The sequence below is a fragment of the Rhinoderma darwinii genome, chromosome 1 (genome assembly GCF_050947455.1).
Source record: "Rhinoderma darwinii isolate aRhiDar2 chromosome 1, aRhiDar2.hap1, whole genome shotgun sequence".
NCBI classification, from domain to species: domain Eukaryota; kingdom Metazoa; phylum Chordata; class Amphibia; order Anura; family Rhinodermatidae; genus Rhinoderma; species Rhinoderma darwinii.
This window is the reverse complement of record NC_134687.1, coordinates 382,282,740-382,309,253: the sequence shown is the minus strand read 5'-3', so window position 1 is coordinate 382,309,253 and position 26,514 is coordinate 382,282,740. Positions and strand designations below refer to the sequence as shown.

The 26,514-nt window shown below is 34.6% G+C and overlaps 17 non-coding genes across 17 annotated transcripts; all 17 read left to right on the top strand.

Annotated features, from left to right (window-relative positions):
• Positions 1–659: 659 nt before the first annotated feature.
• On the top strand, positions 660–732 carry TRNAT-CGU (transfer RNA threonine (anticodon CGU)). The gene has a single exon. It is a non-coding gene; the product is annotated as a tRNA-Thr (tRNA).
• Positions 733–1,716: 984 nt separating this feature from the next.
• TRNAT-CGU (transfer RNA threonine (anticodon CGU)) lies at positions 1,717–1,789 on the top strand. Its single transcript has one exon. It is a non-coding gene; the product is annotated as a tRNA-Thr (tRNA).
• A 1,585-nt stretch (positions 1,790–3,374) lies between these two features.
• Positions 3,375–3,447, top strand: TRNAT-UGU (transfer RNA threonine (anticodon UGU)). Its single transcript has one exon. It is a non-coding gene; the product is annotated as a tRNA-Thr (tRNA).
• Positions 3,448–5,016: 1,569 nt separating this feature from the next.
• TRNAT-CGU (transfer RNA threonine (anticodon CGU)) lies at positions 5,017–5,089 on the top strand. The gene has a single exon. It is a non-coding gene; the product is annotated as a tRNA-Thr (tRNA).
• Positions 5,090–6,073: 984 nt separating this feature from the next.
• TRNAT-CGU (transfer RNA threonine (anticodon CGU)) lies at positions 6,074–6,146 on the top strand. Its single transcript has one exon. It is a non-coding gene; the product is annotated as a tRNA-Thr (tRNA).
• A 1,585-nt stretch (positions 6,147–7,731) lies between these two features.
• Positions 7,732–7,804, top strand: TRNAT-UGU (transfer RNA threonine (anticodon UGU)). The gene has a single exon. It is a non-coding gene; the product is annotated as a tRNA-Thr (tRNA).
• A 1,585-nt stretch (positions 7,805–9,389) lies between these two features.
• TRNAT-UGU (transfer RNA threonine (anticodon UGU)) lies at positions 9,390–9,462 on the top strand. The gene has a single exon. It is a non-coding gene; the product is annotated as a tRNA-Thr (tRNA).
• A 678-nt stretch (positions 9,463–10,140) lies between these two features.
• Positions 10,141–10,213, top strand: TRNAT-CGU (transfer RNA threonine (anticodon CGU)). The gene has a single exon. It is a non-coding gene; the product is annotated as a tRNA-Thr (tRNA).
• Positions 10,214–11,195: 982 nt separating this feature from the next.
• On the top strand, positions 11,196–11,268 carry TRNAT-CGU (transfer RNA threonine (anticodon CGU)). Its single transcript has one exon. It is a non-coding gene; the product is annotated as a tRNA-Thr (tRNA).
• Positions 11,269–12,866: 1,598 nt separating this feature from the next.
• Positions 12,867–12,939, top strand: TRNAT-UGU (transfer RNA threonine (anticodon UGU)). The gene has a single exon. It is a non-coding gene; the product is annotated as a tRNA-Thr (tRNA).
• Positions 12,940–14,537: 1,598 nt separating this feature from the next.
• TRNAT-UGU (transfer RNA threonine (anticodon UGU)) lies at positions 14,538–14,610 on the top strand. Its single transcript has one exon. It is a non-coding gene; the product is annotated as a tRNA-Thr (tRNA).
• Positions 14,611–16,330: 1,720 nt separating this feature from the next.
• Positions 16,331–16,403, top strand: TRNAT-UGU (transfer RNA threonine (anticodon UGU)). Its single transcript has one exon. It is a non-coding gene; the product is annotated as a tRNA-Thr (tRNA).
• Positions 16,404–17,509: 1,106 nt separating this feature from the next.
• On the top strand, positions 17,510–17,582 carry TRNAT-CGU (transfer RNA threonine (anticodon CGU)). The gene has a single exon. It is a non-coding gene; the product is annotated as a tRNA-Thr (tRNA).
• Positions 17,583–19,310: 1,728 nt separating this feature from the next.
• On the top strand, positions 19,311–19,383 carry TRNAT-CGU (transfer RNA threonine (anticodon CGU)). The gene has a single exon. It is a non-coding gene; the product is annotated as a tRNA-Thr (tRNA).
• A 1,728-nt stretch (positions 19,384–21,111) lies between these two features.
• TRNAT-CGU (transfer RNA threonine (anticodon CGU)) lies at positions 21,112–21,184 on the top strand. The gene has a single exon. It is a non-coding gene; the product is annotated as a tRNA-Thr (tRNA).
• Positions 21,185–22,912: 1,728 nt separating this feature from the next.
• TRNAT-CGU (transfer RNA threonine (anticodon CGU)) lies at positions 22,913–22,985 on the top strand. Its single transcript has one exon. It is a non-coding gene; the product is annotated as a tRNA-Thr (tRNA).
• A 2,532-nt stretch (positions 22,986–25,517) lies between these two features.
• On the top strand, positions 25,518–25,590 carry TRNAT-UGU (transfer RNA threonine (anticodon UGU)). The gene has a single exon. It is a non-coding gene; the product is annotated as a tRNA-Thr (tRNA).
• The last annotated feature ends 924 nt before the right edge of the window (positions 25,591–26,514 follow it).

Here is a 26,514-nt window from a genome sequence, read left to right as displayed (position 1 = left end):
TCCAATCTACTAAAAACCAATTTCATTTTTCTGTCAATCTACCGATTGACATGACTGTTTCTCTCCAATCCACTAAAAACCGATAAATAGCATCAATTCATTCAGTTGTGATTTCCAAACTGTCTAAAAGTTTGATTTGTTTCTATGTTTCTGAAGCATGTTTCTGATACCTTAATGTAAAACATAACATTTTTTAGGAATTCATCATGGGCAATTCTGTTCCTCATTCTGTACCCCAAACACATCAATTCATTCAGATGTGATTTCCAAACTGTCTAAAAGTTTGATTTGCTTCTGTTTCTGAAGCATGTTTCTGATACCTTATAGTAAAACATAAAATTTTTCATGAATGCATGATGGCCGATTCTTTTTTTCTCCAATCCACTAAAAACCTATTTCATTTTTCTGTCAATCTACCGATAAATAAGCAGCCAGTTCTAGAATTACAGTTTTACTTTCAGGCTTCTCATTTGTAAGAGCAGCTCTTTCAATTTTGTGCAAATCAACCACTAAATTCGCAGCTAGTTCTGGAGTTATGGTTTTAAACTGTTATTTGGTCATGCCTCCCTCTCCTTTGTAAGACCAACTATAGGCTAATGGAAGGATACGACTTATGTGATTTCGAATAAAACCCACGTCGTTGCCGTAGTCAATATGTCGGCTTCATAGCTCAGTGGTTAGAACACTGGTCTCGTAAACCAGGGGTCGTGAGTTCAATTCTCACTGGGGCCTTTATAGTCAGTGCCTAGAGTATTTCCTAAGGTAGTTACTTCATCACAGACAATTCCAACATGTCATTTCCTTTAAGATAATTGCTTGGACCAAACTGAGAATATTCAGACATCATTGCTTCATTCAATCCATTGCTTATGTCCAACATTACCTCTTTTATTTTTTTATAAACAGGAAATTATGCATGTTCGGTCTCGCATGGAAAATTTTGGAAAAAAATTGCCTCTGGCCGTGTCAATTTTGTTCATAAAGGAAGATTTTTGCACTGTTTCCGTATACTTCACTCATTCAGTCCCCAAAAATATCAATTAATTTAGATGTGATTTCCAAACTGTCTAAAAGTTTGATTTGTTTCTCTATGTTTCTGTAGCATGTTTCTCTCCAATCCACTAAAAACCGATAAATAGCATCAATTCATTCAGTTGTGATTTCCAAACTGTCTAAAAGTTTGATTTGTTTCTATGTTTCTGAAGCATGTTTCTGATACCTTAATGTAAAACATAAAATTTTTTAGGAATTCATCATGGGCAATTCTGTTCCTCATTCTGTACCCCAAACACATCAATTCATTCAGATGTGATTTCCAAACTGTCTAAAAGTTTGATTTGCTTCTGTTTCTGAAGCATGTTTCTGATACCTTATAGTAAAACATAACATTTTTCATGAATGCATGATGGCCGATTCTTTTTTTCTCCAATCCACTAAAAACCTATTTCATTTTTCTGTCAATCTACCGATAAATAAGCAGCCAGTTCTAGAATTACAGTTTTACACTTTTATTTTCAGGCTTCTCATTTGTAAGAGCAGCTCGTTCAATTTTGTGCAAATCAACCAATAAATTCCCAGCTAGTTCTGGAGTTATGGTTTTAAACTGTTATTTGGTCATGCCTCCCTCTCCTTTGTAAGACCAACTATAGGCTAATGGAAGGATACGACTTATGTGATTTCGAATAAAACCCACGTCGTTGCCATAGTCAATATGTCGGCTTCATATCTCAGTGGTTAGAGCACTGGTCTCGTAAACCAGGGGTCGTGAGTTCAATTCTCACTGGGGCCTTTATAGTCAGTGCCTAGAGTATTTCCTAAGGTAGTTACTTCATCACAGACAATTCCAACATGTCATTTCCTTTAAGATAATTGCTTGGACCAAACTGAGAATATTCAGACATCATTGCTTCATTCAATCCATTGCTTATGTCCAACATTACCTCTTTTATTTTTTTATAAACAGGAAATTATGCATGTTCGGTCTCGCATGGAAAATTTTGGAAAAAAATTGCCTCTGGCCGTGTCAATTTTGTTCATAAAGGAAGATTTTTGCACTGTTTCCATATACTTCACTCATTCAGTCCCCAAAAATATCAATTAATTTAGATGTGATTTCCAAACTGTCTAAAAGTTTGATTTGTTTCTCTATGTTTCTGTAGCATGTTTCTCTCCAATCCACTAAAAACCGATAAATAGCATCAATTCATTCAGTTGTGATTTCCAAACTGTCTAAAAGTTTGATTTGTTTCTATGTTTCTGAAGCATGTTTCTGATACCTTAATGTAAAACATAAAATTTTTTAGGAATTCATCATGGGCAATTCTGTTCCTCATTCTGTACCCCAAACACATCAATTCATTCAGATGTGATTTCCAAACTGTCTAAAAGTTTGATTTGCTTCTGTTTCTGATACCTTATAGTAAAACATAACATTTTTCATGAATGCATGATGGCCGATTCTTTTTTTCTCCAATCCACTAAAAACCTATTTCATTTTTCTGTCAATCTACCGATAAATAAGCAGCCAGTTCTAGAATTACAGTTTTACACTTTTATTTTCAGGCTTCTCATTTGTAAGAGCAGCTCGTTCAATTTTGTGCAAATCAACCAATAAATTCCCAGCTAGTTCTGGAGTTATGGTTTTAAACTGTTATTTGGTCATGCCTCCCTCTCCTTTGTAAGACCAACTATGCATGATGGACAACTCTGTTTCTCTCCAATCTACTAAAAACCAATTTCATTTTTCTGTCAATCTACCGATTGACATGACTGTTTCTCTCCAATCCACTAAAAACCGATAAATAGCATCAATTCATTCAGTTGTGATTTCCAAACTGTCTAAAAGTTTGATTTGTTTCTATGTTTCTGAAGCATGTTTCTGATACCTTAATGTAAAACATAACATTTTTTAGGAATTCATCATGGGCAATTCTGTTCCTCATTCTGTACCCCAAACACATCAATTCATTCAGATGTGATTTCCAAACTGTCTAAAAGTTTGATTTGCTTCTGTTTCTGAAGCATGTTTCTGATACCTTATAGTAAAACATAAAATTTTTCATGAATGCATGATGGCCGATTCTTTTTTTCTCCAATCCACTAAAAACCTATTTCATTTTTCTGTCAATCTACCGATAAATAAGCAGCCAGTTCTAGAATTACAGTTTTACTTTCAGGCTTCTCATTTGTAAGAGCAGCTCTTTCAATTTTGTGCAAATCAACCAATAAATTCGCAGCTAGTTCTGGAGTTATGGTTTTAAACTGTTATTTGGTCATGCCTCCCTCTCCTTTGTAAGACCAACTATAGGCTAATGGAAGGATACGACTTATGTGATTTCGAATAAAACCCACGTCGTTGCCATAGTCAATATGTCGGCTTCATAGCGCAGTGGTTAGAGCACTGGTCTTGTAAACCAGGGGTCGTGAGTTCAATTCTCACTGGGGCCTTTATAGTCAGTGCCTAGAGTATTTCCTAAGGTAGTTACTTCATCACAGACAATTCCAACATGTCATTTCCTTTAAGATAATTGCTTGGACCAAACTGAGAATATTCAGACATCATTGCTTCATGTCCAACATTACCTCTTTTATTTTTTTATAAACAGGAAATTATGCATGTTCGGTCTCGCATGGAAAATATTGGAAAAAAATTGCCTCTGGCCGTGTCAATTTTGTTCATAAAGGAAGATTTTTGCACTGTTTCCATATACTTCACTCATTCAGTCCCCAAAAATATCAATTAATTTAGATGTGATTTCCAAACTGTCTAAAAGTTTGATTTGTTTCTCTATGTTTCTGTAGCATGTTTCTCTCCAATCCACTAAAAACCGATAAATAGCATCAATTCATTCAGTTGTGATTTCCAAACTGTCTAAAAGTTTGATTTGTTTCTATGTTTCTGAAGCATGTTTCTGATACCTTAATGTAAAACATAAAAATTTTTAGGAATTCATCATGGGCAATTCTGTTCCTCATTCTGTACCCCAAACACATCAATTCATTCAGATGTGATTTCCAAACTGTCTAAAAGTTTGATTTGCTTCTGTTTCTGATACCTTATAGTAAAACATAACATTTTTCATGAATGCATGATGGCCGATTCTTTTTTTCTCCAATCCACTAAAAACCTATTTCATTTTTCTGTCAATCTACCGATAAATAAGCAGCCAGTTCTAGAATTACAGTTTTACACTTTTATTTTCAGGCTTCTCATTTGTAAGAGCAGCTCGTTCAATTTTGTGCAAATCAACCAATAAATTCCCAGCTAGTTCTGGAGTTATGGTTTTAAACTGTTATTTGGTCATGCCTCCCTCTCCTTTGTAAGACCAACTATGCATGATGGACAACTCTGTTTCTCTCCAATCTACTAAAAACCAATTTCATTTTTCTGTCAATCTACCGATTGACATGACTGTTTCTCTCCAATCCACTAAAAACCGATAAATAGCATCAATTCATTCAGTTGTGATTTCCAAACTGTCTAAAAGTTTGATTTGTTTCTATGTTTCTGAAGCATGTTTCTGATACCTTAATGTAAAACATAACATTTTTTAGGAATTCATCATGGGCAATTCTGTTCCTCATTCTGTACCCCAAACACATAAATTCATTCAGATGTGATTTCCAAACTGTCTAAAAGTTTGATTTGCTTCTGTTTCTGAAGCATGTTTCTGATACCTTATAGTAAAACATAAAATTTTTCATGAATGCATGATGGCCGATTCTTTTTTTCTCCAATCCACTAAAAACCTATTTCATTTTTCTGTCAATCTACCGATAAATAAGCAGCCAGTTCTAGAATTACAGTTTTACTTTCAGGCTTCTCATTTGTAAGAGCAGCTCTTTCAATTTTGTGCAAATCAACCACTAAATTCGCAGCTAGTTCTGGAGTTATGGTTTTAAACTGTTATTTGGTCATGCCTCCCTCTCCTTTGTAAGACCAACTATAGGCTAATGGAAGGATACGACTTATGTGATTTCGAATAAAACCCACGTCGTTGCCGTAGTCAATATGTCGGCTTCATAGCTCAGTGGTTAGAACACTGGTCTCGTAAACCAGGGGTCGTGAGTTCAATTCTCACTGGGGCCTTTATAGTCAGTGCCTAGAGTATTTCCTAAGGTAGTTACTTCATCACAGACAATTCCAACATGTCATTTCCTTTAAGATAATTGCTTGGACCAAACTGAGAATATTCAGACATCATTGCTTCATTCAATCCATTGCTTATGTCCAACATTACCTCTTTTATTTTTTTATAAACAGGAAATTATGCATGTTCGGTCTCGCATGGAAAATTTTGGAAAAAAATTGCCTCTGGCCGTGTCAATTTTGTTCATAAAGGAAGATTTTTGCACTGTTTCCGTATACTTCACTCATTCAGTCCCCAAAAATATCAATTAATTTAGATGTGATTTCCAAACTGTCTAAAAGTTTGATTTGTTTCTCTATGTTTCTGTAGCATGTTTCTCTCCAATCCACTAAAAACCGATAAATAGCATCAATTCATTCAGTTGTGATTTCCAAACTGTCTAAAAGTTTGATTTGTTTCTATGTTTCTGAAGCATGTTTCTGATACCTTAATGTAAAACATAAAATTTTTTAGGAATTCATCATGGGCAATTCTGTTCCTCATTCTGTACCCCAAACACATCAATTCATTCAGATGTGATTTCCAAACTGTCTAAAAGTTTGATTTGCTTCTGTTTCTGAAGCATGTTTCTGATACCTTATAGTAAAACATAACATTTTTCATGAATGCATGATGGCCGATTCTTTTTTTCTCCAATCCACTAAAAACCTATTTCATTTTTCTGTCAATCTACCGATAAATAAGCAGCCAGTTCTAGAATTACAGTTTTACACTTTTATTTTCAGGCTTCTCATTTGTAAGAGCAGCTCGTTCAATTTTGTGCAAATCAACCAATAAATTCGCAGCTAGTTCTGGAGTTATGGTTTTAAACTGTTATTTGGTCATGCCTCCCTCTCCTTTGTAAGACCAACTATAGGCTAATGGAAGGATACGACTTATGTGATTTCGAATAAAACCCACGTCGTTGCCATAGTCAATATGTCGGCTTCATATCTCAGTGGTTAGAGCACTGGTCTCGTAAACCAGGGGTCGTGAGTTCAATTCTCACTGGGGCCTTTATAGTCAGTGCCTAGAGTATTTCCTAAGGTAGTTACTTCATCACAGACAATTCCAACATGTCATTTCCTTTAAGATAATTGCTTGGACCAAACTGAGAATATTCAGACATCATTGCTTCATTCAATCCATTGCTTATGTCCAACATTACCTCTTTTATTTTTTTATAAACAGGAAATTATGCATGTTCGGTCTCGCATGGAAAATTTTGGAAAAAAATTGCCTCTGGCCGTGTCAATTTTGTTCATAAAGGAAGATTTTTGCACTGTTTCCATATACTTCACTCATTCAGTCCCCAAAAATATCAATTAATTTAGATGTGATTTCCAAACTGTCTAAAAGTTTGATTTGTTTCTCTATGTTTCTGTAGCATGTTTCTCTCCAATCCACTAAAAACCGATAAATAGCATCAATTCATTCAGTTGTGATTTCCAAACTGTCTAAAAGTTTGATTTGTTTCTATGTTTCTGAAGCATGTTTCTGATACCTTAATGTAAAACATAAAAATTTTTAGGAATTCATCATGGGCAATTCTGTTCCTCATTCTGTACCCCAAACACATCAATTCATTCAGATGTGATTTCCAAACTGTCTAAAAGTTTGATTTGCTTCTGTTTCTGATACCTTATAGTAAAACATAACATTTTTCATGAATGCATGATGGCCGATTCTTTTTTTCTCCAATCCACTAAAAACCTATTTCATTTTTCTGTCAATCTACCGATAAATAAGCAGCCAGTTCTAGAATTACAGTTTTACACTTTTATTTTCAGGCTTCTCATTTGTAAGAGCAGCTCGTTCAATTTTGTGCAAATCAACCAATAAATTCCCAGCTAGTTCTGGAGTTATGGTTTTAAACTGTTATTTGGTCATGCCTCCCTCTCCTTTGTAAGACCAACTATGCATGATGGACAACTCTGTTTCTCTCCAATCTACTAAAAACCAATTTCATTTTTCTGTCAATCTACCGATTGACATGACTGTTTCTCTCCAATCCACTAAAAACCGATAAATAGCATCAATTCATTCAGTTGTGATTTCCAAACTGTCTAAAAGTTTGATTTGTTTCTATGTTTCTGAAGCATGTTTCTGATACCTTAATGTAAAACATAACATTTTTTAGGAATTCATCATGGGCAATTCTGTTCCTCATTCTGTACCCCAAACACATCAATTCATTCAGATGTGATTTCCAAACTGTCTAAAAGTTTGATTTGCTTCTGTTTCTGAAGCATGTTTCTGATACCTTATAGTAAAACATAAAATTTTTCATGAATGCATGATGGCCGATTCTTTTTTTCTCCAATCCACTAAAAACCTATTTAATTTTTCTGTCAATCTACCGATAAATAAGCAGCCAGTTCTAGAATTACAGTTTTACTTTCAGGCTTCTCATTTGTAAGAGCAGCTCTTTCAATTTTGTGCAAATCAACCAATAAATTCGCAGCTAGTTCTGGAGTTATGGTTTTAAACTGTTATTTGGTCATGCCTCCCTCTCCTTTGTAAGACCAACTATAGGCTAATGGAAGGATACGACTTATGTGATTTCGAATAAAACCCACGTCGTTGCCATAGTCAATATGTCGGCTTCATAGCGCAGTGGTTAGAGCACTGGTCTTGTAAACCAGGGGTCGTGAGTTCAATTCTCACTGGGGCCTTTATAGTCAGTGCCTAGAGTATTTCCTAAGGTAGTTACTTCATCACAGACAATTCCAACATGTCATTTCCTTTAAGATAATTGCTTGGACCAAACTGAGAATATTCAGACATCATTGCTTCATTCAATCCATTGCTTATGTCCAACATTACCTCTTTTATTTTTTTATAAACAGGAAATTATGCATGTTCGGTCTCGCATGGAAAATATTGGAAAAAAATTGCCTCTGGCCGTGTCAATTTTGTTCATAAAGGAAGATTTTTGCACTGTTTCCATATACTTCACTCATTCAGTCCCCAAAAATATCAATTAATTTAGATGTGATTTCCAAACTGTCTAAAAGTTTGATTTGTTTCTCTATGTTTCTGTAGCATGTTTCTCTCCAATCCACTAAAAACCGATAAATAGCATCAATTCATTCAGTTGTGATTTCCAAACTGTCTAAAAGTTTGATTTGTTTCTATGTTTCTGAAGCATGTTTCTGATACCTTAATGTAAAACATAAAAATTTTTAGGAATTCATCATGGGCAATTCTGTTCCTCATTCTGTACCCCAAACACATCAATTCATTCAGATGTGATTTCCAAACTGTCTAAAAGTTTGATTTGCTTCTGTTTCTGATACCTTATAGTAAAACATAACATTTTTCATGAATGCATGATGGCCGATTCTTTTTTTCTCCAATCCACTAAAAACCTATTTCATTTTTCTGTCAATCTACCGATAAATAAGCAGCCAGTTCTAGAATTACAGTTTTACACTTTTATTTTCAGGCTTCTCATTTGTAAGAGCAGCTCGTTCAATTTTGTGCAAATCAACCAATAAATTCCCAGCTAGTTCTGGAGTTATGGTTTTAAACTGTTATTTGGTCATGCCTCCCTCTCCTTTGTAAGACCAACTATGCATGATGGACAACTCTGTTTCTCTCCAATCTACTAAAAACCAATTTCATTTTTCTGTCAATCTACCGATTGACATGACTGTTTCTCTCCAATCCACTAAAAACCGATAAATAGCATCAATTCATTCAGTTGTGATTTCCAAACTGTCTAAAAGTTTGATTTGTTTCTATGTTTCTGAAGCATGTTTCTGATACCTTAATGTAAAACATAACATTTTTTAGGAATTCATCATGGGCAATTCTGTTCCTCATTCTGTACCCCAAACACATAAATTCATTCAGATGTGATTTCCAAACTGTCTAAAAGTTTGATTTGCTTCTGTTTCTGAAGCATGTTTCTGATACCTTATAGTAAAACATAAAATTTTTCATGAATGCATGATGGCCGATTCTTTTTTTCTCCAATCCACTAAAAACCTATTTCATTTTTCTGTCAATCTACCGATAAATAAGCAGCCAGTTCTAGAATTACAGTTTTACTTTCAGGCTTCTCATTTGTAAGAGCAGCTCTTTCAATTTTGTGCAAATCAACCAATAAATTCGCAGCTAGTTCTGGAGTTATGGTTTTAAACTGTTATTTGGTCATGCCTCCCTCTCCTTTGTAAGACCAACTATAGGCTAATGGAAGGATACGACTTATGTGATTTCGAATAAAACCCATGTCGTTGCCATAGTCAATATGTCGGCTTCATAGCTCAGTGGTTAGAGCACTGGTCTTGTAAACCAGGGGTTGTGAGTTCAATTCTCACTGGGGCCTTTATAGTCAGTGCCTAGAGTATTTCCTAAGGTAGTTACTTCATCACAGACAATTCCAACATGTCATTTCCTTTAAGATAATTGCTTGGACCAAACTGAGAATATTCAGACATCATTGCTTCATTCAATCCATTGCTTATGTCCAACATTACCTCTTTTATTTTTTTATAAACAGGAAATTACGCATGTTCGGTCTCGCATGGAAAATTTTGGAAAAAAATTGCCTCTGGCCGTGTCAATTTTGTTCATAAAGGAAGATTTTTGCACTGTTTCCATATACTTCACTCATTCAGTCCCCAAAAATATCAATTAATTTAGATGTGATTTCCAAACTGTCTAAAAGTTTGATTTGTTTCTCTATGTTTCTGTAGCATGTTTCTCTCCAATCCACTAAAAACCGATAAATAGCATCAATTCATTCAGTTGTGATTTCCAAACTGTCTAAAAGTTTGATTTGTTTCTATGTTTCTGAAGCATGTTTCTGATACCTTAATGTAAAACATAAAATTTTTTAGGAATTCATCATGGGCAATTCTGTTCCTCATTCTGTACCCCAAACACATCAACTGTTATTTGGTCATGCCTCCCTCTCCTTTGTAAGACCAACTATAGGCTAATGGAAGGATACGACTTATGTGATTTCGAATAAAACCCACGTCGTTGCCATAGTCAATATGTCGGCTTCATAGCTCAGTGGTTAGAGCACTAGTCTCGTAAACCAAGGGTTGTGAGTTCAATTCTCACTGGGGCCTTTATAGTCAGTGCCTAGAGTATTTCCTAAGGTAGTTACTTCATCACAGACAATTCCAACATGTCATTTCCTTTAAGATAATTGCTTGGACCAAACTGAGAATATTCAGACATCATTGCTTCATTCAATCCATTGCTTATGTCCAACATTACCTCTTTTATTTTTTTATAAACAGGAAATTATGCATGTTCGGTCTCGCATGGAAAATTTTGGAAAAAAATTGCCTCTGGCCGTGTCAATTTTGTTCATAAAGGAAGATTTTTGCACTGTTTCCATATACTTCACTCATTCAGTCCCCAAAAATATCAATTAATTTAGATGTGATTTCCAAACTGTCAAAGTTTGATTTGTTTCTCTATGTTTCTGTAGCATGTTTCTCTCCAATCCACTAAAAACCGATAAATAGCATCAATTCATTCAGTTGTGATTTTCAAACTGTCTAAAAGTTTGATTTGTTTCTATGTTTCTGAAGCATGTTTCTGATACCTTAATGTAAAACATAAAAATTTTTAGGAATTCATCATGGGCAATTCTGTTCCTCATTCTGTACCCCAAACACATCAATTCATTCAGATGTGATTTCCAAACTGTCTAAAAGTTTGATTTGCTTCTGTTTCTGAAGCATGTTTCTGATACCTTATAGTAAAACATAACATTTTTCATGAATGCATGATGGCCGATTCTTTTTTTCTCCAATCCACTAAAAACCTATTTCATTTTTCTGTCAATCTACCGATAAATAAGCAGCCAGTTCTAGAATTACAGTTTTACACTTTTATTTTCAGGCTTCTCATTTGTAAGAGCAGCTCGTTCAATTTTGTGCAAATCAACCAATAAATTCCCAGCTAGTTCTGGAGTTATGGTTTTAAACTGTTATTTGGTCATGCCTCCCTCTCCTTTGTAAGACCAACTATAGGCTAATGGAAGGATACGACTTATGTGATTTCGAATAAAACCCACGTCGTTGCCGGAGTCAATATGTCGGCTTCATAGCTCAGTGGTTAGAGCACTGGTCTCGTAAACCAGGGGTCGTGAGTTCAATTCTCACTGGGGCCTTTATAGTCAGTGCCTAGAGTATTTCCTAAGGTAGTTACTTCATCACAGACAATTCCAACATGTCATTTCCTTTAAGATAATTGCTTGGACCAAACTGAGAATATTCAGACATCATTGCTTCATTCAAACCATTGCTTATGTCCAACATTACCTCTTTTATTTTTTTATAAACAGGAAATTATGCATGTTCGGTCTCGCATGGAAAATTTTGGAAAAAAATTGCCTCTGGCCGTGTCAATTTTGTTCATAAAGGAAGATTTTTGCACTGTTTCCATATACTTCACTCATTCAGTCCCCAAAAATATCAATTAATTTAGATGTGATTTCCAAACTGTCTAAAAGTTTGATTTGTTTCTCTATGTTTCTGTAGCATGTTTCTCTCCAATCCACTAAAAACCGATAAATAGCATCAATTCATTCAGTTGTGATTTCCAAACTGTCTAAAAGTTTGATTTGTTTCTATGTTTCTGAAGCATGTTTCTGATACCTTAATGTAAAACATAAAAATTTTTAGGAATTCATCATGGGCAATTCTGTTCCTCATTCTGTACCCCAAACACATCAATTCATTCAGATGTGATTTCCAAACTGTCTAAAAGTTTGATTTGCTTCTGTTTCTGAAGCATGTTTCTGATACCTTATAGTAAAACATAACATTTTTCATGAATGCATGATGGCCGATTCTTTTTTTCTCCAATCCACTAAAAACCTATTTCATTTTTCTGTCAATCTACCGATAAATAAGCAGCCAGTTCTAGAATTACAGTTTTACACTTTTATTTTCAGGCTTCTCATTTGTAAGAGCAGCTCGTTCAATTTTGTGCAAATCAACCAATAAATTCCCAGCTAGTTCTGGAGTTATGGTTTTAAACTGTTATTTGGTCATGCCTCCCTCTCCTTTGTAAGACCAACTATGCATGATGGACAACTCTGTTTCTCTCCAATCTACTAAAAACCAATTTCATTTTTCTGTCAATCTACCGATTGACATGACTGTTTCTCTCCAATCCACTAAAAACCGATAAATAGCATCAATTCATTCAGTTGTGATTTCCAAACTGTCTAAAAGTTTGATTTGTTTCTATGTTTCTGAAGCATGTTTCTGATACCTTAATGTAAAACATAACATTTTTTAGGAATTCATCATGGGCAATTCTGTTCCTCATTCTGTACCCCAAACACATCAATTCATTCAGATGTGATTTCCAAACTGTCTAAAAGTTTGATTTACTTCTGTTTCTGAAGCATGTTTCTGATACCTTATAGTAAAACATAAAATTTTTCATGAATGCATGATGGCCGATTCTTTTTTTCTCCAATCCACTAAAAACCTATTTCATTTTTCTGTCAATCTACCGATAAATAAGCAGCCAGTTCTAGAATTACAGTTTTACTTTCAGGCTTCTCATTTGTAAGAGCAGCTCTTTCAATTTTGTGCAAATCAACCAATAAATTCGCAGCTAGTTCTGGAGTTATGGTTTTAAACTGTTATTTGGTCATGCCTCCCTCTCCTTTGTAAGACCAACTATAGGCTAATGGAAGGATACGACTTATGTGATTTCGAATAAAACCCACGTCGTTGCCATAGTCAATATGTCGGCTTCATAGCTCAGTGGTTAGAGCACTGGTCTTGTAAACCAGGGGTTGTGAGTTCAATTCTCACTGGGGCCTTTATAGTCAGTGCCTAGAGTATTTCCTAAAGTAGTTACTTCATCACAGACAATTCCAACATGTCATTTCCTTTAAGATAATTGCTTGGACCAAACTGAGAATATTCAGACATCATTGCTTCATTCAATCCATTGCTTATGTCCAACATTACCTCTTTTATTTTTTTATAAACAGGAAATTACGCATGTTCGGTCTCGCATGGAAAATTTTGGAAAAAAATTGCCTCTGGCCGTGTCAATTTTGTTCATAAAGGAAGATTTTTGCACTGTTTCCATATACTTCACTCATTCAGTCCCCAAAAATATCAATTAATTTAGATGTGATTTCCAAACTGTCTAAAAGTTTGATTTGTTTCTCTATGTTTCTGTAGCATGTTTCTCTCCAATCCACTAAAAACCGATAAATAGCATCAATTCATTCAGTTGTGATTTCCAAACTGTCTAAAAGTTTGATTTGTTTCTATGTTTCTGAAGCATGTTTCTGATACCTTAATGTAAAACATAAAATTTTTTAGGAATTCATCATGGGCAATTCTGTTCCTCATTCTGTACCCCAAACACATCAATTCATTCAGATGTGATTTCCAAACTGTCTAAAAGTTTGATTTGCTTCTGTTTCTGAAGCATGTTTCTGATACCTTATAGTAAAACATAACATTTTTCATGAATGCATGATGGCCGATTCTTTTTTTCTCCAATCCACTAAAAACCTATTTCATTTTTCTGTCAATCTACCGATAAATAAGCAGCCAGTTCTAGAATTACAGTTTTACACTTTTATTTTCAGGCTTCTCATTTGTAAGAGCAGCTCGTTCAATTTTGTGCAAATCAACCAATAAATTCCCAGCTAGTTCTGGAGTTATGGTTTTAAACTGTTATTTGGTCATGCCTCCCTCTCCTTTGTAAGACCAACTATGCATGATGGACAACTCTGTTTCTCTCCAATCTACTAAAAACCAATTTCATTTTTCTGTCAATCTACCGATTGACATGACTGTTTCTCTCCAATCCACTAAAAACCGATAAATAGCATCAATTCATTCAGTTGTGATTTCCAAACTGTCTAAAAGTTTGATTTGTTTCTATGTTTCTGAAGCATGTTTCTGATACCTTAATGTAAAACATAACATTTTTTAGGAATTCATCATGGGCAATTCTGTTCCTCATTCTGTACCCCAAACACATCAATTCATTCAGATGTGATTTCCAAACTGTCTAAAAGTTTGATTTACTTCTGTTTCTGAAGCATGTTTCTGATACCTTATAGTAAAACATAAAATTTTTCATGAATGCATGATGGCCGATTCTTTTTTTCTCCAATCCACTAAAAACCTATTTCATTTTTCTGTCAATCTACCGATAAATAAGCAGCCAGTTCTAGAATTACAGTTTTACTTTCAGGCTTCTCATTTGTAAGAGCAGCTCTTTCAATTTTGTGCAAATCAACCAATAAATTCGCAGCTAGTTCTGGAGTTATGGTTTTAAACTGTTATTTGGTCATGCCTCCCTCTCCTTTGTAAGACCAACTATAGGCTAATGGACGGATACGACTTATGTGATTTCGAATAAAACCCACGTCGTTGCCATAGTCAATATGTCGGCTTCATAGCTCAGTGGTTAGAGCACTGGTCTTGTAAACCAGGGGTCGTGAGTTCAATTCTCACTGGTGCCTTTATAGTCAGTGCCTAGAGTATTTCCTAAAGTAGTTACTTCATCACAGACAATTCCAACATGTCATTTCCTTTAAGATAATTGCTTGGACCAAACTGAGAATATTCAGACATCATTGCTTCATTCAATCCATTGCTTATGTCCAACATTACCTCTTTTATTTTTTTATAAACAGGAAATTACGCATGTTCGGTCTCGCATGGAAAATTTTGGAAAAAAATTGCCTCTGGCCGTGTCAATTTTGTTCATAAAGGAAGATTTTTGCACTGTTTCCATATACTTCACTCATTCAGTCCCCAAAAATATCAATTAATTTAGATGTGATTTCCAAACTGTCTAAAAGTTTGATTTGTTTCTCTATGTTTCTGTAGCATGTTTCTAAAACCTTAATGTAAAACATAACATTTTTCATGACTGCATGATGGACAACTCTGTTTCTCTCCAATCTACTAAAAACCAATTTTATTTTTCTGTCAATCTACCGATTGACATGACTGTTTCTCTCCAATCCACTAAAAACCGATAAATAGCATCAATTCATTCAGTTGTGATTTCCAAACTGTCTAAAAGTTTGATTTGTTTCTATGTTTCTGAAGCATGTTTCTGATACCTTAATGTAAAACATAACATTTTTTAGGAATTCATCATGGGCAATTCTGTTCCTCATTCTGTACCCCAAACACATCAATTCATTCAGATGTGATTTCCAAACTGTCTAAAAGTTTGATTTGCTTCTGTTTCTGAAGCATGTTTCTGATACCTTATAGTAAAACATAACATTTTTCATGAATGCATGATGGCCGATTCTTTTTTTCTCCAATCCACTAAAAACCTATTTCATTTTTCTGTCAATCTACCGATAAATAAGCAGCCAGTTCTAGAATTACAGTTTTACACTTTTATTTTCAGGCTTCTCATTTGTAAGAGCAGCTCGTTCAATTTTGTGCAAATCAACCAATAAATTCCCAGCTAGTTCTGGAGTTATGGTTTTAAACTGTTATTTGGTCATGCCTCCCTCTCCTTTGTAAGACCAACTATGCATGATGGACAACTCTGTTTCTCTCCAATCTACTAAAAACCAATTTCATTTTTCTGTCAATCTACCGATTGACATGACTGTTTCTCTCCAATCCACTAAAAACCGATAAATAGCATCAATTCATTCAGTTGTGATTTCCAAACTGTCTAAAAGTTTGATTTGTTTCTATGTTTCTGAAGCATGTTTCTGATACCTTAATGTAAAACATAACATTTTTTAGGAATTCATCATGGGCAATTCTGTTCCTCATTCTGTACCCCAAACACATCAATTCATTCAGATGTGATTTCCAAACTGTCTAAAAGTTTGATTTGCTTCTGTTTCTGAAGCATGTTTCTGATACCTTATAGTAAAACATAAAATTTTTCATGAATGCATGATGGCCGATTCTTTTTTTCTCCAATCCACTAAAAACCTATTTCATTTTTCTGTCAATCTACCGATAAATAAGCAGCCAGTTCTAGAATTACAGTTTTACTTTCAGGCTTCTCATTTGTAAGAGCAGCTCTTTCAATTTTGTGCAAATCAACCAATAAATTCGCAGCTAGTTCTGGAGTTATGGTTTTAAACTGTTATTTGGTCATGCCTCCCTCTCCTTTGTAAGACCAACTATAGGCTAATGGAAGGATACGACTTATGTGATTTCGAATAAAACCCACGTCGTTGCCATAGTCAATATGTCGGCTTCATAGCTCAGTGGTTAGAGCACTGGTCTTGTAAACCAGGGGTCGTGAGTTCAATTCTCACTGGGGCCTTTATAGTCAGTGCCTAGAGTATTTCCTAAGGTAGTTACTTGATCACAGACAATTCCAACGTGTCATTTCCTTTAAGATAATTGCTTGGACCAAACTGAGAATATTCAGACATCATTGCTTCATTCAATCCATTGCTTATGTCCAACATTACCTCTTTTATTTTTTTATAAACAGGAAATTACGCATGTTCGGTCTCGCATGGAAAATTTTGGAAAAAAATTGCCTCTGGCCGTGTCAATTTTGTTCATAAAGGAAGATTTTTGCACTGTTTCCATATACTTCACTCATTCAGTCCCCAAAAATATCAATTAATTTAGATGTGATTTCCAAACTGTCTAAAAGTTTGATTTGTTTCTCTATGTTTCTGTAGCATGTTTCTAAAACCTTAATGTAAAACATAACATTTTTCATGACTGCATGATGGACAACTCTGTTTCTCTCCAATCTACTAAAAACCAATTTCATTTTTCTGTCAATCTACCGATTGACATTACTGTTTCTCTCCAATCCACTAAAAACCGATAAATAGCATCAATTCATTCAGTTGTGATTTCCAAACTGTCTAAAAGTTTGATTTGTTTCTATGTTTCTGAAGCATGTTTCTGATACCTTAATGTAAAACATAACATTTTTTAGGAATTCATCATGGGCAATTCTGTTCCTCATTCTGTACCCCAAACACATCAATTCATTCAGATGTGATTTCCAAACTGTCTAAAAGTTTGATTTGCTTCTGTTTCTGAAGCATGTTTCTGATACCTTATAGTAAAACATAACATTTTTCATGAATGCATGATGGCCGATTCTTTTTTTCTCCAATCCACTAAAAACCTATTTCATTTTTCTGTCAATCTACCGATAAATAAGCAGCCAGTTCTAGAATTACAGTTTTACACTTTTATTTTCAGGCTTCTCATTTGTAAGAGCAGCTCGTTCAATTTTGTGCAAATCAACCAATAAATTCCCAGCTAGCTCTGGAGTTATGGTTTTAAACTGTTATTTGGTCATGCCTCCCTCTCCTTTGTAAGACCAACTATAGGCTAATGGAAGGATACGACTTATGTGATTTCGAATAAAACCCACGTCGTTGCCATAGTCAATATGTCGGCTTCATAGCTCAGTGGTTAGAGCACTGGTCTCGTAAACCAGGGGTCGTGAGTTCAATTCTCACTGGGGCCTTTATAGTCAGTGCCTAGAGTATTTCCTAAGGTAGTTACTTCATCACAGACAATTCCAACATGTCATTTCCTTTAAGATAATTGCTTGGACCAAACTGAGAATATTCAGACATCATTGCTTCATTCAATCCATTGCTTATGTCCAACATTACCTCTTTTATTTTTTTATAAACAGGAAATTATGCATGTTCGGTCTCGCATGGAAAATTTGGGAAAAAAATTGCCTCTGGCCGTGTCAATTTTGTTCATAAAGGAAGATTTTTGCACTGTTTCCATATACTTCACTCATTCAGTCCCCAAAAATATCAATTAATTTAGATGTGATTTCCAAACTGTCTAAAAGTTTGATTTGTTTCTCTATGTTTCTGTAGCATGTTTCTAAAACCTTAATGTAAAACATTACATTTTTCATGACTGCATGATGGACAACTCTGTTTCTCTCCAATCTACTAAAAACCAATTTCATTTTTCTGTCAATCTACCGATTGACATGACTGTTTCTCTCCAATCCACTAAAAACCGATAAATAGCATCAATTCATTCAGTTGTGATTTCCAAACTGTCTAAAAGTTTGATTTGTTTCTATGTTTCTGAAGCATGTTTCTGATACCTTAATGTAAAACATAACATTTTTTAGGAATTCATCATGGGCAATTCTGTTCCTCATTCTGTACTCCAAACACATCAATTCATTCAGATGTGATTTCCAAACTGTCTAAAAGTTTGATTTGCTTCTGTTTCTGAAGCATGTTTCTGATACCTTATAGTAAAACATAACATTTTTCATGAATGCATGATGGCCGATTCTTTTTTTCTCCAATCCACTAAAAACCTATTTCATTTTTCTGTCAATCTACCGATAAATAAGCAGCCAGTTCTAGAATTACAGTTTTACACTTTTATTTTCAGGCTTCTCATTTGTAAGAGCAGCTCGTTCAATTTTGTGCAAATCAACCAATAAATTCCCAGCTAGTTCTGGAGTTATGGTTTTAAACTGTTATTTGGTCATGCCTCCCTCTCCTTTGTAAGACCAACTATGCATGATGGACAACTCTGTTTCTCTCCAATCTACTAAAAACCAATTTCATTTTTCTGTCAATCTACCGATTGACATGACTGTTTCTCTCCAATCCACTAAAAACCGATAAATAGCATCAATTCATTCAGTTGTGATTTCCAAACTGTCTAAAAGTTTGATTTGTTTCTATGTTTCTGAAGCATGTTTCTGATACCTTAATGTAAAACATAACATTTTTTAGGAATTCATCATGGGCAATTCTGTTCCTCATTCTGTACCCCAAACACATCAATTCATTCAGATGTGATTTCCAAACTGTCTAAAAGTTTGATTTGCTTCTGTTTCTGAAGCATGTTTCTGATACCTTATAGTAAAACATAACATTTTTCATGAATGCATGATGGCCGATTCTTTTTTTCTCCAATCCACTAAAAACCTATTTCATTTTTCTGTCAATCTACCGATAAATAAGCAGCCAGTTCTAGAATTACAGTTTTACACTTTTATTTTCAGGCTTCTCATTTGTAAGAGCAGCTCGTTCAATTTTGTGCAAATCAACCAATAAATTCCCAGCTAGTTCTGGAGTTATGGTTTTAAACTGTTATTTGGTCATGCCTCCCTCTCCTTTGTAAGACCAACTATAGGCTAATGGAAGGATACGACTTATGTGATTTCGAATAAAACCCACGTCGTTGCCATAGTCAATATGTCGGCTTCATAGCTCAGTGGTTAGAGCACTGGTCTCGTAAACCAGGGGTCGTGAGTTCAATTCTCACTGGGGCCTTTATAGTCAGTGCCTAGAGTATTTCCTAAGGTAGTTACTTCATCACAGACAATTCCAACATGTCATTTCCTTTAAGATAATTGCTTGGACCAAACTGAGAATATTCAGACATCATTGCTTCATTCAATCCATTGCTTATGTCCAACATTACCTCTTTTATTTTTTTATAAACAGGAAATTATGCATGTTCGGTCTCGCATGGAAAATTTTGGAAAAAAATTGCCTCTGGCCGTGTCAATTTTGTTCATAAAGGAAGATTTTTGCACTGTTTCCATATACTTCACTCATTCAGTCCCCAAAAATATCAATTAATTTAGATGTGATTTCCAAACTGTCTAAAAGTTTGATTTGTTTCTCTATGTTTCTGTAGCATGTTTCTAAAACCTTAATGTAAAACATTACATTTTTCATGACTGCATGATGGACAACTCTGTTTCTCTCCAATCTACTAAAAACCAATTTCATTTTTCTGTCAATCTACCGATTGACATGACTGTTTCTCTCCAATCCACTAAAAACCGATAAATAGCATCAATTCATTCAGTTGTGATTTCCAAACTGTCTAAAAGTTTGATTTGTTTCTATGTTTCTGAAGCATGTTTCTGATACCTTAATGTAAAACATAACATTTTTTAGGAATTCATCATGGGCAATTCTGTTCCTCATTCTGTACCCCAAACACATCAATTCATTCAGATGTGATTTCCAAACTGTCTAAAAGTTTGATTTGCTTCTGTTTCTGAAGCATGTTTCTGATACCTTATAGTAAAACATAACATTTTTCATGAATGCATGATGGCCGATTCTTTTTTTCTCCAATCCACTAAAAACCTATTTCATTTTTCTGTCAATCTACCGATAAATAAGCAGCCAGTTCTAGAATTACAGTTTTACACTTTTATTTTCAGGCTTCTCATTTGTAAGAGCAGCTCGTTCAATTTTGTGCAAATCAACCAATAAATTCCCAGCTAGTTCTGGAGTTATGGTTTTAAACTGTTATTTGGTCATGCCTCCCTCTCCTTTGTAAGACCAACTATGCATGATGGACAACTCTGTTTCTCTCCAATCTACTAAAAACCAATTTCATTTTTCTGTCAATCTACCGATTGACATGACTGTTTCTCTCCAATCCACTAAAAACCGATAAATAGCATCAATTCATTCAGTTGTGATTTCCAAACTGTCTAAAAGTTTGATTTGTTTCTATGTTTCTGAAGCATGTTTCTGATACCTTAATGTAAAACATAACATTTTTTAGGAATTCATCATGGGCAATTCTGTTCCTCATTCTGTACCCCAAACACATCAATTCATTCAGATGTGATTTCCAAACTGTCTAAAAGTTTGATTTGCTTCTGTTTCTGAAGCATGTTTCTGATACCTTATAGTAAAACATAACATTTTTCATGAATGCATGATGGCCGATTCTTTTTTTCTCCAATCCACTAAAAACCTATTTCATTTTTCTGTCAATCTACCGATAAATAAGCAGCCAGTTCTAGAATTACAGTTTTACACTTTTATTTTCAGGCTTCTCATTTGTAAGAGCAGCTCGTTCAATTTTGTGCAAATCAACCAATAAATTCCCAGCTAGCTCTGGAGTTATGGTTTTAAACTGTTATTTGGTCATGCCTCCCTCTCCTTTGTAAGACCAACTATAGGCTAATGGAAGGATACGACTTATGTGATTTCGAATAAAACCCACGTCGTTGCCATAGTCAATATGTCGGCTTCATAGCTCAGTGGTTAGAGCACTGGTCTCGTAAACCAGGGGTCGTGAGTTCAATTCTCACTGGGGCCTTTATAGTCAGTGCCTAGAGTATTTCCTAAGGTAGTTACTTCATCACAGACAATTCCAACATGTCATTTCCTTTAAGATAATTGCTTGGACCAAACTGAGAATATTCAGACATCATTGCTTCATTCAATCCATTGCTTATGTCCAACATTACCTCTTTTATTTTTTTATAAACAGGAAATTATGCATGTTCGGTCTCGCATGGAAAATTTGGGAAAAAAATTGCCTCTGGCCGTGTCAATTTTGTTCATAAAGGAAGATTTTTGCACTGTTTCCATATACTTCACTCATTCAGTCCCCAAAAATATCAATTAATTTAGATGTGATTTCCAAACTGTCTAAAAGTTTGATTTGTTTCTCTATGTTTCTGTAGCATGTTTCTAAAACCTTAATGTAAAACATTACATTTTTCATGACTGCATGATGGACAACTCTGTTTCTCTCCAATCTACTAAAAACCAATTTCATTTTTCTGTCAATCTACCGATTGACATGACTGTTTCTCTCCAATCCACTAAAAACCGATAAATAGCATCAATTCATTCAGTTGTGATTTCCAAACTGTCTAAAAGTTTGATTTGTTTCTATGTTTCTGAAGCATGTTTCTGATACCTTAATGTAAAACATAACATTTTTTAGGAATTCATCATGGGCAATTCTGTTCCTCATTCTGTACTCCAAACACATCAATTCATTCAGATGTGATTTCCAAACTGTCTAAAAGTTTGATTTGCTTCTGTTTCTGAAGCATGTTTCTGATACCTTATAGTAAAACATAACATTTTTCATGAATGCATGATGGCCGATTCTTTTTTTCTCCAATCCACTAAAAACCTATTTCATTTTTCTGTCAATCTACCGATAAATAAGCAGCCAGTTCTAGAATTACAGTTTTACACTTTTATTTTCAGGCTTCTCATTTGTAAGAGCAGCTCGTTCAATTTTGTGCAAATCAACCAATAAATTCCCAGCTAGTTCTGGAGTTATGGTTTTAAACTGTTATTTGGTCATGCCTCCCTCTCCTTTGTAAGACCAACTATGCATGATGGACAACTCTGTTTCTCTCCAATCTACTAAAAACCAATTTCATTTTTCTGTCAATCTACCGATTGACATGACTGTTTCTCTCCAATCCACTAAAAACCGATAAATAGCATCAATTCATTCAGTTGTGATTTCCAAACTGTCTAAAAGTTTGATTTGTTTCTATGTTTCTGAAGCATGTTTCTGATACCTTAATGTAAAACATAACATTTTTTAGGAATTCATCATGGGCAATTCTGTTCCTCATTCTGTACCCCAAACACATCAATTCATTCAGATGTGATTTCCAAACTGTCTAAAAGTTTGATTTGCTTCTGTTTCTGAAGCATGTTTCTGATACCTTATAGTAAAACATAACATTTTTCATGAATGCATGATGGCCGATTCTTTTTTTCTCCAATCCACTAAAAACCTATTTCATTTTTCTGTCAATCTACCGATAAATAAGCAGCCAGTTCTAGAATTACAGTTTTACACTTTTATTTTCAGGCTTCTCATTTGTAAGAGCAGCTCGTTCAATTTTGTGCAAATCAACCAATAAATTCCCAGCTAGTTCTGGAGTTATGGTTTTAAACTGTTATTTGGTCATGCCTCCCTCTCCTTTGTAAGACCAACTATAGGCTAATGGAAGGATACGACTTATGTGATTTCGAATAAAACCCACGTCGTTGCCATAGTCAATATGTCGGCTTCATAGCTCAGTGGTTAGAGCACTGGTCTCGTAAACCAGGGGTCGTGAGTTCAATTCTCACTGGGGCCTTTATAGTCAGTGCCTAGAGTATTTCCTAAGGTAGTTACTTCATCACAGACAATTCCAACATGTCATTTCCTTTAAGATAATTGCTTGGACCAAACTGAGAATATTCAGACATCATTGCTTCATTCAATCCATTGCTTATGTCCAACATTACCTCTTTAATTTTTTATAAACAGGAAATTATGCATGTTCGGTCTCGCATGGAAAATTTGGGAAAAAAAATTGCCTCTGGCCGTGTCAATTTTGTTCATAAAGGAAGATTTTTGCACTGTTTCCATATACTTCACTCATTCAGTCCCCAAAAATATCAATTAATTTAGATGTCATTTCCAAACTGTCTAAAAGTTTGATTTGTTTCTCTATGTTTCTGTAGCATGTTTCTCTCCAATCCACTAAAAACCGATAAATAGCATCAATTCATTCAGTTGTGATTTCCAAACTGTCTAAAAGTTTGATTTGTTTCTATGTTTCTGAAGCATGTTTCTGATACCTTAATGTAAAACATAACATTTTTTAGGAATTCATCATGGGCAATTCTGTTCCTCATTCTGTACCCCAAACACATCAATTCATTCAGATGTGATTTCCAAACTGTCTTAAAAGTTTGATTTGCTTCTGTTTCTGAAGCATGTTTCTGATACCTTATAGTAAAACATAACATTTTTCATGAATGCATGATGGCCGATTCTTTTTTTCTCCAATCCACTAAAAACCTATTTCATTTTTCTGTCAATCTACCGATTGACATGACTGTTTCTCTCCAATCCACTAAAAACCGATAAATAGCATCAATTCATTCAGTTGTGATTTCCAAACTGTCTAAAAGTTTGATTTGTTTCTATTTTTCTGAAGCATGTTTCTGATACCTTAATGTAAAACATAACATTTTTTAGGAATTCATCATGGGCAATTCTGTTCCTCATTCTGTACCCCAAACACATCAATTCATTCAGATGTGATTTCCAAACTGTCTAAAAGTTTGATTTGCTTCTGTTTCTGAAGCATGTTTCTGATACCTTATAGTAAAACATAACATTTTTCATGAATGCATGATGGCCGATTCTTTTTTTCTCCAATCCACTAAAAACCTATTTCATTTTTCTGTCAATCTACCGATAAATAAGCAGCCAGTTCTAGAATTACAGTTTTACACTTTTATTTTCAGGCTTCTCATTTGTAAGAGCAGCTCGTTCAATTTTGTGCAAATCAACCAATAAATTCCCAGCTAGTTCTGGAGTTATGGTTTTAAACTGTTATTTGGTCATGCCTCCCTCTCCTTTGTAAGACCAACTATAGGCTAATGGAAGGATACGACTTATGTGATTTCGAATAAAACCCACGTCGTTGCCATAGTCAATATGTAGGCTTCATAGCTCAGTGGTTAGACGCCTTGCTCTCGTAAACCAGGGGTCGTGAGTTCAACTCTCACTGGGGCCTTTATAGTCAGTGCCTAGAGTATTTCCTAAGGTAGTTACTTCATCACAGACAATTCCAACATGTCATTTCCTTTAAGATAATTGCTTGGACCAAACTGAGAATATTCAGACATCATTGCTTCATTCAATCCATTGCTTATGTCCAACATTACCTCTTTTATTTTTTTATAAACAGGAAATTATGCATGTTCGGTATCGCATGGAAAATTTTGGAAAAAAATTGCCTCTGGCCGTGTCAATTTTGTTCATAAAGGAAGATTTTTGCACTGTTTCCGTATACTTCACTCATTCAGTCCCCAAAAATATCAATTAATTTAGATGTGATTTCCAAACTGTTTAAAAGTTTGATTTGTTTCTCTATGTTTCTGTAGCATGTTTCTAAAACCTTAATGTAAAACATAACATTTTTCATGACTGCATGATGGACAACTCTGTTTCTCTCCAATCTACTAAAAACCAATTTCATTTTTCTGTCAATCTACCGATTGACATGACTGTTTCTCTCCAATCCACTAAAAACCGATAAATAGCATCAATTCATTCAGTTGTGATTTCCAAACTGTCTAAAAGTTTGATTTGTTTCTATTTTTCTGAAGCATGTTTCTGATACCTTAATGTAAAACATAACATTTTTTAGGAATTCATCATGGGCAATTCTGTTCCTCATTCTGTACTCCAAACACATCAATTCATTCAGATGTGATTTCCAAACTGTCTAAAAGTTTGATTTGCTTCTGTTTCTGAAGCATGTTTCTGATACCTTATAGTAAAACATAACATTTTTCATGAATGCATGATGGCCGATTCTTTTTTTCTCCAATCCACTAAAAACCTATTTCATTTTTCTGTCAATCTACCGATAAATAAGCAGCCAGTTCTAGAATTACAGTTTTACTTTCAGGCTTCTCATTTGTAAGAGCAGCTCTTTCAATTTTGTGCAAATCAACCAATAAATTCCCAGCTAGTTCTGGAGTTATGGTTTTAAACTGTTATTTGGTCATGCCTCCCTCTCCTTTGTAAGACCAACTATAGGCTAATGGAAGGATACGACTTATGTGATTTCGAATAAAACCCACGTCGTTGCCATAGTCAATATGTCGGCTTCATAGCTCAGTGGTTAGAGCACTGGTCTTGTAAACCAGGGGTCGTGAGTTCAATTCTCACTGGGGCCTTTATAGTCAGTGCCTAGAGTATTTCCTAAGGTAGTTACTTCATCACAGACAATTCCAACATGTCATTTCCTTTAAGATAATTGCTTGGACCAAACTGAGAATATTCAGACATCATAGCTTCATTCAATCCATTGCTTATGTCCAACATTACCTCTTTTATTTTTTTATAAACAGGAAATTACGCATGTTCGGTCTCGCATGGAAAATTTTGGAAAAAAATTGCCTCTGGCCGTGTCAATTTTGTTCATAAAGGAAGATTTTTGCACTGTTTCCATATACTTCACTCATTCAGTCCCCAAAAATATCAATTAATTTAGATGTGATTTCCAAACTGTCTAAAAGTTTGATTTGTTTCTCTATGTTTCTGTAGCATGTTTCTAAAACCTTAATGTAAAACATAACATTTTTCATGACTGCATGATGGACAACTCTGTTTCTCTCCAATCTACTAAAAACCAATTTCATTTTTCTGTCAATCTACCGATTGACATTACTGTTTCTCTCCAATCCACTAAAAACCGATAAATAGCATCAATTCATTCAGTTGTGATTTCCAAACTGTCTAAAAGTTTGATTTGTTTCTATGTTTCTGAAGCATGTTTCTGATACCTTAATGTAAAACATAACATTTTTTAGGAATTCATCATGGGCAATTCTGTTCCTCATTCTGTACCCCAAACACATCAATTCATTCAGATGTGATTTCCAAACTGTCTAAAAGTTTGATTTGCTTCTGTTTCTGAAGCATGTTTCTGATACCTTATAGTAAAACATAACATTTTTCATGAATGCATGATGGCCGATTCTTTTTTTCTCCAATCCACTAAAAACCTATTTCATTTTTCTGTCAATCTACCGATAAATAAGCAGCCAGTTCTAGAATTACAGTTTTACACTTTTATTTTCAGGCTTCTCATTTGTAAG